This window comes from Pseudophryne corroboree, chromosome 1 (assembly GCF_028390025.1).
Source record: "Pseudophryne corroboree isolate aPseCor3 chromosome 1, aPseCor3.hap2, whole genome shotgun sequence".
Lineage (NCBI taxonomy): Eukaryota > Metazoa > Chordata > Amphibia > Anura > Myobatrachidae > Pseudophryne > Pseudophryne corroboree.
Window position 1 is genome coordinate 942,261,920 of NC_086444.1, and position 15,976 is coordinate 942,277,895.

At 46.4% G+C, this 15,976-nt stretch overlaps 1 long non-coding RNA gene across 2 annotated transcripts in view; it reads right to left on the minus strand.

Moving 5' to 3' along the window:
* Window positions 1–673: 673 nt before the first annotated feature.
* LOC134918761 (uncharacterized) overlaps window positions 674–15,976 on the minus strand; it is an 80,571-nt gene continuing 65,268 nt past the window's right edge. For both annotated transcript variants that reach the window (XR_010177450.1, XR_010177449.1), the window contains exons 3-4: window positions 2,420–2,599; window positions 674–1,033 (exon numbers count right to left, since the gene is read on the minus strand). This is a non-coding gene — a long non-coding RNA (uncharacterized LOC134918761). The remainder of the gene's footprint in view (window positions 1,034–2,419; window positions 2,600–15,976) is intronic.

The following is a 15,976-nucleotide window of genomic DNA, read 5'->3' on the forward strand; positions in this document are numbered from 1 at the left end:
CCCTTCTCGGCGGCCTTTCTCCCGCTTTTTTAAGGAAAAACTGGCCGGAGTTAAATGCATCCATATAGCCCAGGAGCTATATGTGATGTATTTTTTGCCATCTAAGGTGTTTTTATTGCGTCTCAGGGCGCCCCCCCCCAGCGCCCTGCACCCTCAGTGACCGGAGTGTGAAGTGTGCTGAGAGCAATGGCGCACAGCTGCGGTGCTGTGCGCTACCTTATTGAAGACAGGACGTCTTCTGCCGCCGATTTTCCGGACCTCTTCTGTCTTCTGGCTCTGTAAGGGGGCCGGCGGCGCGGCTCTGGGACCCATCCATGGCTGGGCCTGTGATCGTCCCTCTGGAGCTAATGTCCAGTAGCCTAAGAAGCCCAATCCACTCTGCACGCAGGTGAGTTCGCTTCTTCTCCCCTTAGTCCCTCGGTGCAGTGAACCTGTTGCCAGCAGGACTCACTGAAAATAAAAAACCTATACTTAAACTTTTTCACTAAGCAGCTCAGGAGAGCCACCTAGTGTGCACCCTTCTCGTTCGGGCACAAAAATCTAACTGAGGCTTGGAGGAGGGTCATAGGGGGAGGAGCCAGTGCACACCAGGTAGTCCTAAAGCTTTTACTTTTGTGCCCAGTCTCCTGCGGAGCCGCTATTCCCCATGGTCCTTTCGGAGTTCCCAGCATCCACTAGGACGTCAGAGAAATTGGGATAATTTGGGATACAACCGAGTGCTTAAAATGCCATCTGAAGATGCTGTAGAAACAAGAATTATAAGGTGAACTTTATTAGAAGTTTGTCCAAATAAGGGATGATGGTGTTTCCTCTGTGCCTCAACACAGAAACCATGTGGGCAAAGTCCTTTGAGTAAACTCTGGACTCTATGAACATGCCTAATGGTAGGGCCTGGAACAGGAAATGCAAGTCTCTCATTGCAAAGATGAGGAGTTTATGATGTCCTTCCAGATGGGAAACGGAAGATATGCATCCTTTTTATCTATTCATGATAATTACCTTGCATCCATTATGCTTTCGCCAGAAGGGTTAACTAAAAAGAAGAGATGGTAGAATGGGATGTGAATTCAGCGCCTTCAAATTCAGAATCCAATAGGAGGACAAATCCTGCATGCTTAACAGGAAGAGCTTTGAGTAAAATCAAAGCCCATGCTGGTATACATGAAACACAACAATAACTCATAAATCTAAGAGAGAATGTACTGCAAGTTAATGGGCCTTACGTATGAACAGATTTTAAGTGGACAAAAAAAAAATCTCCTGAACATGGAAACAGTCAAGTCCAGTATATATCTTATGGACACAATGTCACTCACCCAGAGGTTTTGAATGGACTGCAGCAAGACATCCCAGAACTGGAGCAAAGAGACTTCTAACACCGGAGAGCGGTACTGGGGCTCCCGAACAGCACGGAGTCTTTTTTTATGCTGGCATACAGCCAGGTAATCTCTAATTTGTAGAGGCACATCCTCTGAAGTTTCCCCTATGCAAGACTAACCAGACTTGCCTCTGAAGGGCTGACATCTGCCCCTGCCAGAGGGACTGACATCTGCCATTGCTACAGCATTTACACCTGGGTCAACCTCTATCTACATAACCCATCAAAATAAAAATTGGGTAAACGAGCTCCTGTTTGTGACCACTGGCCTTGTGCTGCAGCTACTTGTGTTAAAGCAGCCGATACTACACTATATCTTGTTGATTCCCGGTGAGGCAGCGTGAGCAGTGACGTCACAAGAAGGGTGCGGCACGCTCCCGGGTGTCACCCGCCGAGGGGTGACACCAAAATGCCGGCTCCTGCACAGTGACAGGAGCCTAGTGCTGCACTGTTATATTATGTGCAGCACTCGGCTCCTGTCACTGTGTAGGAGCCAGCACTGCAGGGACAGCACCCCTGGGAGTCAGCCCTCACCTCCCACACCCCCCAGTGACAAAAAAACGGGTGTCGGAATGCAAAACCCTGCCCCATCCTGCAAAGCCCCACCCCTTTTCGTGCCTTCAATGAGCTAAAAACGGGTGCCGCCAGCGAAGCCCCACCCCTCTATTAAAGCCCCATCCCTTTCTGTGAAGCACCACCCCCTTTTTTCTTGCTGCCGCACCGGGTGTTAGAGGTGAGTGACGCCTCTGAGCGTGAGCACCTTGTTGTGAGCCTGGTCAGTTCTAGCCAGTACCCACCTGCAGTGCACTGTAGCTACCTATTCAGCATCTCACAGATATGATCTAAGATGGACTACCATGGACCCCCGGAACAACTTATCTGCTGCTACATCATCATCATGGCTCCCAAAGTCAATGGTTGTCGACACAGAGAAAACAGACCTACAGAGGAATCACTGTGGGATAATGCAGAGCCACTCAGTTTAACATATTAGCAGGGATCTTAACCCTGTCAGGAGGTGAGCATTACTACATTTCTTACCTGTTTAATGTTCTTTTCAGCTTCATATTTTTTTTTTGTGTAAGTGACAAATCTTTTCCTAAGTGACAGGTAAGAACTTTTCTTCCATCTATAACATAAGGAATGCCTGTCCATTCGATTTCAGGCAAATATTTAAATAGGCTTCCCAATGTAGACGGGATTTGGAACGTGGACAGAAATCTAATAAAGAAAATAAAAAATAAAAAACAGAAGAGAGTATTTTGGTACTTACCGATTAATTAATTTTTCTGAATCCACTAGGGGACACTGGAACACTTGAGACAGCTGGGTGTTAAGTATGTAGACCGGCGGTGTGGCACAATCTAAATAAAAATGTATTCACAGCCGTCTACTCCTACTCAGAAAAATTTGACACAGAATAGGGAACAGGAAAACAAAACCTCATTACAAGACCTCATAGGTCTGTGTGATGCCCTTGCAGCTATAAAGATTTGCCAGTCTGAGCTACAGAATCCTTAATTTGGATATGGCCAATGTAGAGAAGTATGAGGCTATTCTGGTAGCATCCCTTTGCGGCTTGGCAATTGTAAGTAGTCAACAAACTGTTATGCTACACTAGTCTAACTATTTACTCCTGCTGTATCTTTCTCTACAGCCTGAACAATACGACCAGACCATGCTACAATAGCCTTGGTGACCCAGGCACTATCAATAGTAGGTCTGTGTGATGTCGCAGCAGCTACAAAAAATAGTTTCTGACCGGTGGTTTCAGTGATGTGTCTACCTTAAGTTCTGATGCCTCCTTTAAAATAGTTACGTTTGGTATAGGCAAGATTGTTTTTCTACTTGACAGTCTAGCAGTCTTGACAGTCTAGCATCAACCCTCTGTGGAACCTCCCACCTATACATGTAGTCATTAATCAGCCTCAAACTTCTTTGGAATTATTTGAAGCGTTTATCAGGCTGATTCCAAGCTTCTCCCTTTGAACCTGGAGAGTCTGAGGAATTTGAAAATACGCTCCTCATGGTGCTTCTCGAATTAAATAAATCAAAACCTTCCGGTTCCTTAACTTCTTTCTCATTGAGGTTAAGGACCTGTTAAACCTCAATAAGAGAATCTAATCCCTTAACCTCTGAGTCCTACTCTTACGGACTGGTGTCCAGTATCGCCTCTACTGCCTCACCTTCTTCATCAATTACAAGACCCTCTTCCTCTTCATGTAGAGTTGGTAGTGGTTACACACAGTCTTTTTTGCATTTGCAGGCATTCTACTGAAGAATTAATCCATAGTTTTGCCAAACCCTGCTGGCCATTCTAAATATACTTGCGGCATTCCGCCATCTGTCTGGAATCTATCGGCTAGGGCACATTTCCATGATGCCGCATGATCACTACTCCCAGGTTGAGCGTCAATTCCTAAACCTAAATCGCTCACCTCGTTGCCATTATTGCTTCTGTGTTGTCTTGTTAGTGGCGTGTATGTTAAACAGCTCAAAAGAACCAATCAGCATTGCTTTCACCCTATTTAAGTAGGAAGAAAAAGACCGCAGGGCTATAGGGAGCAAGTAAAACTGGTTTAGACACACAGCTGGAACTAATCTACTGTAACTTTATTTAAAAAAATTATATATATTTTTAAAAACCAGCATGGCATCTGCAATCCTCACAGCACCAACTGTTAGAACAGCTTGGGTTGACTGGATTATACTTCTGTTGCTCCTCTTCCTCAGGATCTTTTTCAGTAGAATTCTTTGGAAGGAAAAGAAAACCACATAATTCTTTATACAAAGATTTAGCAGCAGCAGCAAAGCCTTTCCTTAGCAACACAAACCAGCCATATGTAAATTAATTTCAGGCTGTACTGAATTTAATACAATGTTTCAATCTGCTTGACAGTGATTGGTAGCTGAAGAATCTCTTCATAGAGTTTCTAACTGCTGGTGCTCGCCTATTTCTAAAATCCAAAATGTACGCAACACAATATTTTTATAACTCTAAAAGTCCTGTCTGTGCTCAGCATGCATAGAGCCCTCCATGTAGCTTTGCTACACGGCTGATAAACAGAACGTACTGGCGTCTGGTCTATAGCTAGCACAGTAGCGCTGTACCAGAACGCCAGCAGGGGATATTCGTCAAACACGCTAATGCCAGCTGCCACTGCTCGTCAGCACCGCTAGCGGCCACTGCCAATTTCTGATGTACAATAAGGCTGCTTGTTGTGCGCTCCCTTCTGCAGTATAATAAAAACACTGCACCCAATAGTGCTCACTCTCCTTACAGGCAGTGTCTATACGGACTGTCTCTAACAGTGCCTATGTAAAAACGCTGTAAATTAACTCATTGTGCCTCTTAGGAGAGATGACGACTCTTTCAGTCATGGTCCTTGTCTCTCAGCTTCATGGAAACCTTTGCTCCCCTTTTTAACAGGTTGGCTCGGCTCCAGCTGCTCTTTTCTAATAAGGATATTCTCTTTCTCGGATCAGCCGCCTACTCACTATTAGAAGAGAATCTTCTGATAGAGATGCCGATCCCTTTCACCGGGATCTTAGTCTCTTGTTCAGTCTTGCCTGCACCCTCCTTTCCGTTAGGTGGGATTGGGCTTCTCTTATAATTGTAGAGAAAAAAAAAATTGTGGCGCAAGAGCACAAATATTCAAACTTATGGTTTAAGGGGCCGTGAATGGGAAGAGCCGGCTGTGTATACATTTTTATTTACATTGTGCCACACCTCCGTTCTGCATACTTCACACTCAGCTGCCTCAAGTGTTCCAGTGTCCCCTAGTAAATGAAAGACAAATAATACTAACACTTCATAGACCACATTAAGTCATATTTAAAAGTTTAATATAGAATTACTGCAATTAAGGTTGTACAGAATGTACAAAAGCTGCATTTTTATACAGGTCCATACAAGTCATTACGCATTAGAACATGGTGTTGTCAGAGGGTTGTGGTCATGCCTTTATAGAAAAGGGAGATTCCTGTGCTTAAACAGTAAAATATTTTTCTTTCACTATATAAAGGGGTCACAAGGATACAACGGGTATAGGCTGGAGAAGAGTTTATTTTTCAATTGCAGCCCTGGACTCTCTCTCCACCAAACCCAGCCCCTAGACCAGGCTACACAGTTAAGTTAGCAAGCCCACGGCAGGAGCGAAGAGAAGAGAGAAAAAGAAAGAATACCCACACATACTCAAACACAGAAGAAGGGTGTTCTGAAAACCTGTACATAGTAACTACCGTATATACTCGCGTATAAGCAGACTTTTTCAGCACTTTTTTTGTGCTGAAAAAGCCCCATCGGCTTATACTCGAGTCAGTATTTAGGAGGGACACGGAGGGCACAGCGCGCGGCTCTCCTGTGTCCCTCCTGCATCTCCGGCGGCAGCGGCATGTGTGTGTTAAAGGAAGTGCACGAACCGGCACTTCCTTTAACACACACACGCCGCTGCCGCCGGAGACGCAGGAGGGACACAGGAGAGCCGCACGCTGTGCCCTCCGTGTCCCTCCTTCAGAAGACAGCGTGGGAGCGACGGAGGGTAAGTAACTGGCACTGTGGGGCATATCTGGCAGCATGAGGGCATATCTGGCACTGTGGGGCATATCTGGCAGCATGAGGGCATATCTGGCACATCTGGCACTGTGAGCATGAGGGCATATCTGGCACTGTGGGGCATATCTGGCATTGTGGGGCATATCTGGCAGCATGAGGGCATATCTGGCACTGTGGGGCATATCTGGCATTGTGGGGCATATCTGGCACTGTGGGGCATATCTGGCATTGTGGGGCATATCTGGCAGCATGAGGGCATATCTGGCACTGTGGGGCATATCTGTCACATCTGGCATTGTGGGGCATATCTGGCAGCATGAGGGCATATCTGGCACTGTGGGGCATATATGGCAGCATGAGGGCATATCTGGCAGCATGAGGGCATATCTGGCACTGTGGGGCATATCTGGCATTGTGGGGCATATCTGGCAGCATGAGGGCATATCTGGCACTATGAGGGCTGTGTACGGCTAGAGCTGCATTTCCCACCCTAGGCTTATACTCGAGTCAATACGTTTTCCCAGGTTTTTGTGGTGAAATTAGGTGCCTCGGCTTATATTCAGGTAAACTAATACTCAAGTATATACGGTAAACCCTGCAAGCAAGGTGCGTCAGTGTGGGCACCCTGTTCCCCCTATAGATGAAACAAAAATGATTTCATGAGATAGGAACATTAATCTCCTTTTATTCTTCCTACACTAGAGGGCACAGGGATACAATTGTATATTCCAAATATGTGCCATTATGGGCTGTCCCTCTTTGCCCGAAGGCGGCGTCAGAAGATGCAAAAGGTGTCAAACACATAGAATAGAATCAAAGTCTGGGCAGAGGACCACATGGCAACATTACAAAGCTGGTCCACAAAAGCACAACGTTGAGCTGGCCAAGATGCCCTCACTGACCAAGTGGAATGAGAAGTCAGCACAGGAGGAGAAGGAAGATCATGGAAGAGTAGGAGTAGCGTATAGTCAAGCGAAGCCACATGGCTAAAGTCTATTTTGAAGTCGGCCAGCCACGCTTGTGAAAATGATACAAGACAAAGAAAGAATTTGATTTCTGTACATCTTTGGTCCTGTCCTGTAAAGCAGGAGATCCATCACTACATCCAGAGAGCCTTCACCAGGTGAGGAGTATGGATCAGTGAAAGAAACTAACACAATATCTTTGTTGATCTGGAACTTAGATACCACATTTAGTAGGTAATTAAAGTAGTGATGAGCGAGTTCGGTTTCTCGGAAACCGAACCCCCCCGAACTTCACCCTTTTTACACGGGTCCGAGCCATACTCGGATTCTCCCGTATGGCTCGGTTAACCCGAGCGCGCCCGAACGTCATCATCCCGCTGTCGGATTCTCGCGAGATTCGGATTCTATATAAGCAGCCACGCGTCGCCGCCATTTTCACACGTGCATTGAGATTGATAGGGAGAGGCCGTGGCTGGCGTCCTCTCCGTTTATAATTGTAGAAGAGACAGTTGATTGCTTGTTTTATTACTAATTGTGGGGAGGATTGGGGAGCAGCTGTTAGGACTCGGAGTAGAGTGCAGAGTTTTGCTGATAGTGACCACCAGTTTTTTTTTATCCGTTCTCTGCCTGAAAAAAACGCTCCATACCATATCTGTGCTCAGTGTGCTGCATGATATATCTGTGCTGAGTGCTCACACTGCTTAATTGTGGGGACTGGGGAGCAGCTATAGCAGGAGTACAGTGCACAGTTTTGCTGACAGTGACCACCAGTATACGTTTGTCTGCCTGAAAAACACTCCTGTGGTGGCTTTTTTTTATACTAGTTTAGAAGTCTGCTGACAGTGTCCACCAGGTCCATTATACTGTATATAGCAGTACGGTAGGCCACTGCTGTAGCTACCTCTGTGTCGTCAGTCACTCGTCATCCATTAATAATAGTAATAATAAGTATACTATCCATCCATCTACATTGTATACCTGTGGTGGCTTTTTTTCTTTATACTAGTTTAGCAGTTTGCTGACAGTGTCCACTAGGTCCATTTATTATACTGTATATAGCAGTACGGTAGGCCACTGCAGTACCTACCTCTGTGTCGTCACTCGTCGTCCATAAGTATACTATCCATCCATCTACATTGTATACCTGTGGTGGCTTTTTTTTTAATATACTAGTAGTACTAGTTTAGCAGTCTGCTGACAGTGTCCACCAGGTCCATTATACTGTATATAGCAGTACGGTAGGCCACTGCTTTACCTACCTCTGTGTCGTCAGTCACTCGTCATCCATTAATAATAATAAGTATACTATCCATCCATCTACATTGTATACCTGTGGTGGCTTTTTTTCTTTATACTAGTTTAGCAGTTTGCCGACAGTGTCCACCAGGTCCATTTATTATACTGTATATAGCAGTACGGTAGGCCACTGCTGTACCTACCTCTGTGTCGTCACTCGTCGTCCATAAGTATACTATCCATCCATCTACATTGTATACCTGTGGTGGCTTTTTTTCTTTATACTAGTTTAGCAGTTTGCTGACAGTGTCCACCAGGTCCATTTATTATACTGTATATAGCAGTACGGTAGGCCACTGCTGTACCTACCTCTGTGTCGTCACTCGTCGTCCATAAGTATACTATCCATCCATCTACATTGTATACCTGTGGTGGCTTTTTTTTAATACTAGTAGTACTAGTTTAGCAGTCTGCTGACAGTGTCCACCAGGTCCATTATACTGTATATAGCAGTACGGTAGGCCACTGCTGTACCTACCTCTGTGTCGTCACTCGTCGTCCATAAGTATACTATCCATCCATCTACATTGTATACCTGTGGTGGCTTTTTTTTTATACTAGTAGTACTAGTTTAGCAGTCTGCTGAGTGTCCACCAGGTGCATTATACTGTATATAGCAGTACGGTAGGCCACTGCTGTACCTACCTCTGTGTCGTCAGTCACTCGTCATCCATTAATAATAATAAGTATACTATCCATCCATCTACATTGTATACCTGTGGTGGCTTTTTTTCTTTATACTAGTAGTACTAGTTTGCAGTCTGCTCACAGTGTCCACCAGGTCCATTATACTGTATATAGCAGTACGGTAGGCCACTGCTGTACCTACCTCTGTGTCATCACTCGTCGTCCATAAGTATACTATCCATCCATCTACATTGTATACCTGTGGTGCCTTTTAGTTGTGCGCATTAAAATATGGAGAACAAAAATGTGGAGGTTAAAAAAATAGGGAAAGATCAAGATCCACTTCCACCTCGTGCTGAAGCTGCTGCCACTAGTCATGGCCGAGACGATGAAATGCCATCAACGTCGTCTGCCAAGGCCGATGCCCAATGTCATAGTACAGAGCATGTAAAATCCAAAACACAAAAGATCAGTAAAATGACCCAAAAATCAAAATTAAAAGCGTCTGAGGAGAAGCGTAAACTTGCCAATATGCCATTTACGACACGGAGTGGCAAGGAACGGCTGAGGCCCTGGCCTATGTTCATGGCTAGTGGATCAGCTTCACATGAGGATGGAAGCACTCATCCTCTCGCTAGAAAACTGCAGTGCCACTCCTAGATGTGCCAGGTGTTTGTGTCGGCCACTTGTGTCGCTTAGCTTAGTCACACAGCGACCTTGGTGCACCTCTTTTTTTCTTTGCATCATGTGCTGTTTGGGGACAATTTTTTTGAAGTGCCATCCTGTCTGACACTGCAGTGCCACTCCTAGATGGGCCAGGTGTTTGTGTCGGCCACTTGGGTCGCTTATCTTAGTCACACAGCTACCTCATTGTGCCTCTTTTTTTCTTTGCATCATGTGCTGTTTGGGGACAATTTTTTTGAAGTGCCATCCTGCCTGACACTGCAGTGCCACTCCTAGATGGACCAGGTGTTTGTGTCGGCCACTTGTGTCGCTTAGCTTAGCCATCCAGCGACCTCGGTGCAAATTTTAGGACTAAAAATAATATTGTGAGGTGTGAGGTGTTCAGAATAGAATGAAAATGAGTGGAAATTATGGTTATTGAGGTTAATAATACTATGGGATCAAAATGACCCCCAAATTCTATGATTTAAGCTGTTTTTTTAGGGTTTTTTGAAAAAAAACACCCGAATCCAAAACACACCCGAATCCGACAAAAAAATTTCGGTGAGGTTTTGCCAAAACGCGTCCGAACCCAAAACACGGCCGCGGAACCGAACCCAAAACCAAAACCCGAAAAATTTCCGGTGCACATCACTAAATTAAAGCAAGTCCTGATAACCTCAGAATCTGAATGAAAGATTAGAAAGGGTGAGTGACAAGACAAGGCACTCAAGTTGGAGACCTACCCAGCTGATGATATGGTAAGTAAGAAGACCATATCCAAATGATCAATAGAAGCAGACTGGAGAGCATGAAGAATCAAAAGACAAATGCCATGTGGCAACCAAAGGGACAAATGCCGGCAGTATGTGTAGAATGCCCTCAAAAAACTTCTTCATGTCCGGTAAGAGTGCAGTCTGTCGTTGAAAGAGGACAGAATGGGCAGAAAACTGTACCTTCAAGAAAGAGCCAAAGGTTCAAATACAACCCAGCTTGCAGAAAGGAAAGGACCCATGAAAGAAGAATGACCTGGAGATGAAGTCTCTGGCCGACCACCATGCAAAGTATGTCCACCAAATGCAATGATCAATTCTAGCCGAAGATGGCTTGCTAACACTAAGCACGGTACTGATGACCCTCTTGAAATATGCCTTCAATCTCAGGACGGATGTTTCAAGAGTCACCCATACAAAGTGAGGCAGCCATGGACCCTGAGATAGTAGACATGGGTGTACAGACAGAAAAAGAGGAGCATCGATGGAAGTGATTGGACAGGAAAATGGGCATACCAAACATGCTGCTAAATCAGAGCCACCAGGATCATTGAGACTCCTTCCTAGTTAAACTTGCGGATGACTTGCTGGACCACAGAGTGTGGAGGAAAGACATAGATGAGCAGAAACGTCCACTGCAACACCAGAGCGTTTACCAGGAGAGCTCTGGGATCCCTGGTGTAGGAGCAATTCCTCAGAAGCTGGTAGTTATGCAGAAAGCCATTGTGTCTGTCTGGTAGGACACACCAACTAACAAATATTTGTAAGACATCTTGATGTATAACCCACTCGCATGAATGTATATCCTGGAGGCTCAGGAAGTCCTCTTCACAATTCTGTATGGCTGGAACGAACATTACTGAGAGACGGGAGATGATGCTATGGACAATGTAGGATGTGCCCGACCTCCTTTACGGCACTGTGAGTGCGATTAACGCCCTGGTTGATGTAGGCAATGACTGTCATGTTATCTGTATGTACCTTGACTTAATGACCCTGGAGGAGAGGCTGTACAAAGCAAAGAGCACTGTACACCGTTTGGAGATCACGTACAATGATAATTAAATGGGTTTCCCAAGCCATCCATTCTCCTAAGGAACATCTGCTGACAGGACATCGCCACCCACGCTTGAAGACTGGCGTCAGTGGTGAGTCCTGGATTAAAAATGAGAGGCATCCGTTTAGGTGGGAACAGTATAGCGACCACAGGAGGGAGTGATGTACTTCTCATGAGAGAATTCTTGTCAGTGCCTTGAGGTGTAGATGAGAATTGTTCTATCTGTCTAAAATGTCTAGTTGCAAAGGACAGGTGTGAAACTGGGCATACTCCGCCCTCTCAATTGTGGAGACTAAGGAACACAATCCATATTCAGGAATGAATGGAGACTTGATGACTGAGGAACGTGCAAAACTTGGATTGCAGTGCCTGAATCTTAACTCCAGAAGGAAAACCTGTTGAAACACGCAATACAGCAGAGCCCCTAAGTGCATCATCACCTGAGAAGGCGTCAATGTATATTTTAAGCAGTTCATCACCCACGTGTATGAATGCAGACTATCCATTGTCTGATGAATGTGGTCCGACAGGACACCAGGAGATTGGGCCAGGAGAAAGTCGTCCAGATAAGACAAGATTCTGACTCTATTGCGGACATGGTGCAGTGCCACGACCTTAGTGAAAACACAAGGAGCAGTGTAAAATCCAAATGGAGGACCCATGAAATCTAGAAGACGCCTGGCCCCATGCCTTTCCGACGAAAGGAACAAAAAGTGGATGTGATGACACAGGGAAGACCTGCTGTAGCAAACAATGCAGTCTTGGACGTTGCCACCATAGCAATTATCTTGTCTAATTCCTAATAAAATAGGATGTCCCCTGAATAATGGAGCGCCTATAACACCTTCTTGGAATCAGTCAGAGGGTTCTCATGGCTGTCACAGTAGACACCAAGAATTTAGCTGTTATAACCCTTGTAAACTACCACCTGACCCAGGCAGGAGCTCGCATTCTTACTGTACTCCACTTGAGACAAATCATTTCATTATGCTAGTACCAGAGTCTATCTCAAATGCCTACATCAAGCATTAGCCACCGTAGACGACACAAGTGCTGGGTGTACAATACCACCTTCATGGGTATACGCTGTCTTAATGAATTTTGCTAGATTATCTGTTGGATCTTAAAGGGAAGCCATATTTGCAATAGGTAGGATAGAGGATCTAAAGAGACCAGCAATGTGGGCATCTACCGGAGGGGATTCACAATTGACCTTATTTTGAAGCAGGTAGAATGAAACCATGCACTTAGAAAAATTGAAGCGCATTTTAGTGTGAGAGCCCATGCCTCCTCAAAGAGGTCATCAAGCTATGCAGCAGCAGGAAACTCAGTCATAACCCTCTTCTGCTGCTTGAATATCAGGGGCTTTGACTAAGGAGCATGCTCAGAATCCTCGATCAGGAGTGCAGATCTAGTAAATACAAAAATAAACTATAGGAGTACATATAAAACTGCCCTGATAAGTGACTCAAGATCTATTTGTGACAAGTAATCCTCTAACAATGAGGAAGTCTAAGAAAACCGCAGAATCGCCACCAGACATAGGGAAAGAGCTCTCACTTCTTGGATGCGCAATAGTTTGGCATTTGCAGGGATGTAGACACCTGCACCAGCCCCTGTATTGTTTCAGTAATTGACTGCATCCACAGAGGTTCCACGCCAGATAGTTGTGGATGCTGAGCATGGAATCTGCTAGTTAATATGGGCATACCTGTAGCTATATTAGCAAAAGGAGCTGACCCGGGAGACGGAGGACTGGAAGACAATTGGGACATAACCTGTTTCAAAGTCGAAGCCCAAGACTGTTCCTGAATGGATGCTGCAGTAAAAGAAGAATACAGCAGAGCAGCCTTAAAACAACAGGCAAAAAAGCAGTCATGGTGTGGGTGCAGGGCATAAAAATTATTAGCATAGGTTGTATAAGTGTGTGTCACAGAGGCACACCTTGGAAGCTTTGTTTTTTGAAACACTGTAAAGTTATCACCACACAAAAAGCTAATGCAGTGGTGTCAAAGTAATTGCATGCAGCACCAATTGCAATATGTGGGGCTGCAAATGGATAGATATATATTAAATCAAACTAAAAGCATTGACTGACCCTGGGGTGTCCCCAGTACTGGTATCAGCAGCCGAGGCACACACACACAACAGAAAGTCCTCAAACAAAACTCAATGATGAGTAACCAGTTGGAAAATACTGCTCAACAGTACAGCTAACATCAGGAAGGAACTCAATATATATATACTGTATGTATAAGGAGAACTAGGAGCAAGATATATGTGTAGACTGGAGCACAAACTTATGTCCCTGTTTAGCTGAGGCAGACAATGTTTTTAAAATGGCTGTTAACCGTTCCAGAAGCGGTGTTTAACTGAGATGGGCTATCACCATGTGCGTGCGCAACTAGCGATGGTAGGGAGCCAACAGGTAGAGCTTTTCTCCACACACTGGTGTGTACCTCGCAGAAAGAGATTTAACAATGGTAAGTCTTACCATAAATCTCCTTTTCTGCAGCGGGATACACTGGTATTCCACAGGGAATAACATCGGGGCACAAGAGCCCGGCGTCCAGGGGGGTCACATGACCGGCAAGTGGGACAGACGTCTCTGAGTGGAGCTCTGGGCTGCCATCCTATCTACAGGCTTTTTTAGCCACTACCAGTGGCGGATTTAGGGGGAAGGCACCAAGGCACGTGCCCCCCTGTCATTTTTTTTTTTTTACTGTGCAGTCAAATAATGTCCACGCACCCGCCCGAATCAATTATGAGACTGCTGGATGTCAGTCAGCCACTGTAAGCCCTCCCCAGTCAGCTGCTCCACCTTCCTGCATGATTGGAGGTGGAGCTTCCCAGATTTAAACCCGCCGCTGAGGGACAGCGCACTGCCAGCCCACCCACACACAGCGCACTGCCACTGGGGGTCCAAGACAGCGCACTGCTGCCGCCGCTGAGGGACAGCGCACCACCAGCACACCCGCACACAGCGCACTGCCACAGGGGGTCCGGGACGGCGCACCGCCACCGCCGCTGAGGGACAGCGCACCGCCAGCCCACCCACACACAGCGCACTGCCACTGGGGGTCCGGGACAGCGAACCGCCGCCAGCCCCTGGAGTTACACCGCCATCCGCCGCTGAGGGTCCCAGCCAGGGCAGACACCAAAAGAAGATGCACGCTGCACAGGTGCTGCTGACCGGACGCCCAGGCCAAGAAGAATACTGGCCCTGCATTCTGCACTGGTGGTCAGTGTGTGTCTGGCAGGTACGTGCAGTCAGGGGAGGCATTAATGATTAAAATAATATAAAGAAAATACTTATGACACATGTTCTGTGTCATAAGTAAACTCTTTATATTATACTATGCATTTTAAAACTTTTAATCACCTTGGGAGGCACTATTAGCAGTGGGGGGGGGGAGGCAGCGGCGGGACCCGGCGCTACAGTAGAGCCGCAACTACAGGAGCGCGGCGTGTGGGCAGCGGGACCCGTTGTTAGAGCTGCCTACAGCAGCGGCAGCTCTGGAGATAACGGGAGCACCAGAGCTGGGGACAGCGCGCTACGGCACCGGGCAGCGCTGGTGCCTGACCACCCAGGCGAGAAGGCGAGGGGGGCTGGGGGGGGGGGGGGGGCAGTTGTGCGTTGGGGTGGGAAGTGTCTGGCCAGCTCACCCCCAGATCACTTGGTCTGCAGCTCACCCCCAGATGAACTGGGGGTGAGCTGCAGTCCAAGTGATCTGGGGGTGAGCTGCAGTCCAAGTGCTCTGGGGGTGAGCTGCAGTCCAAGTGATCTGGCCAAGATCACTTGGACTGCAGCTCACCACCAGATCACTTGGACTGCAGGGACAGGGAAAAATAAATAAAATAAATGTAAAAAAAATAATATATTTGTATCACAGCTGCCCGCCGCCCACTGCTGACCAGCGCTCACTGCCGCACGCTGCACCGCCACTGAAAGCTGACCACCGCAGACAACAACTGCCGGTGGTCAGAGGGACATCAACGCCGCAGCAACAAAGGACAGCTTAGTACTGCCGCATTCCCTGCAGACCATGGGCTCATCTACCACGACAACCACAGTCCCTTCCGCAACTCCGCTGCACATATCAGGTAATGTTCCCCTGCTTCCCTATGTCCCTGCTGTCACTCTTTCAGTCCCTGCTGTCACTCTCTCAGTCCCTGCTGTCACTCTCTCTCCCTGTCCCTGAATTGTGGGTCATAGCGTGTGCTATAATGTGAATTTCTGGTCATACCGTGTGCTGTAATGTGAATTTCGGGTCATACCGTGTGCTGTAATGTGAATTTTGGCTTATACCGTGTGCTGTAATGTGAATTTTGGCTTATACCGTGTGCTGTAATGTGAATTTTGGCTTATACCGTGTGCTGTAATGTGAATTCCGGCTCATACCGTGTGCTGTAATGTGAATTTTGGCTTATACCATGTGCTGTAATGTGAATTTTGGCTTATACCGTGTGCTGTAATGTGAATTTTGGCTTATACCATGTGCTGTAATGTGAATTTTGGCTTATACCGTGTGCTGTAATGTGAATTTCGTCTCATACCGTGTGCTGTAATGTGAATTTCGGCTCATATCGTGTGCTATTATGTGAATTTTGGCCCATACTGTGTGGTATCAGGTAGAGATGAGCGCCTGAAATTTTTCGGGT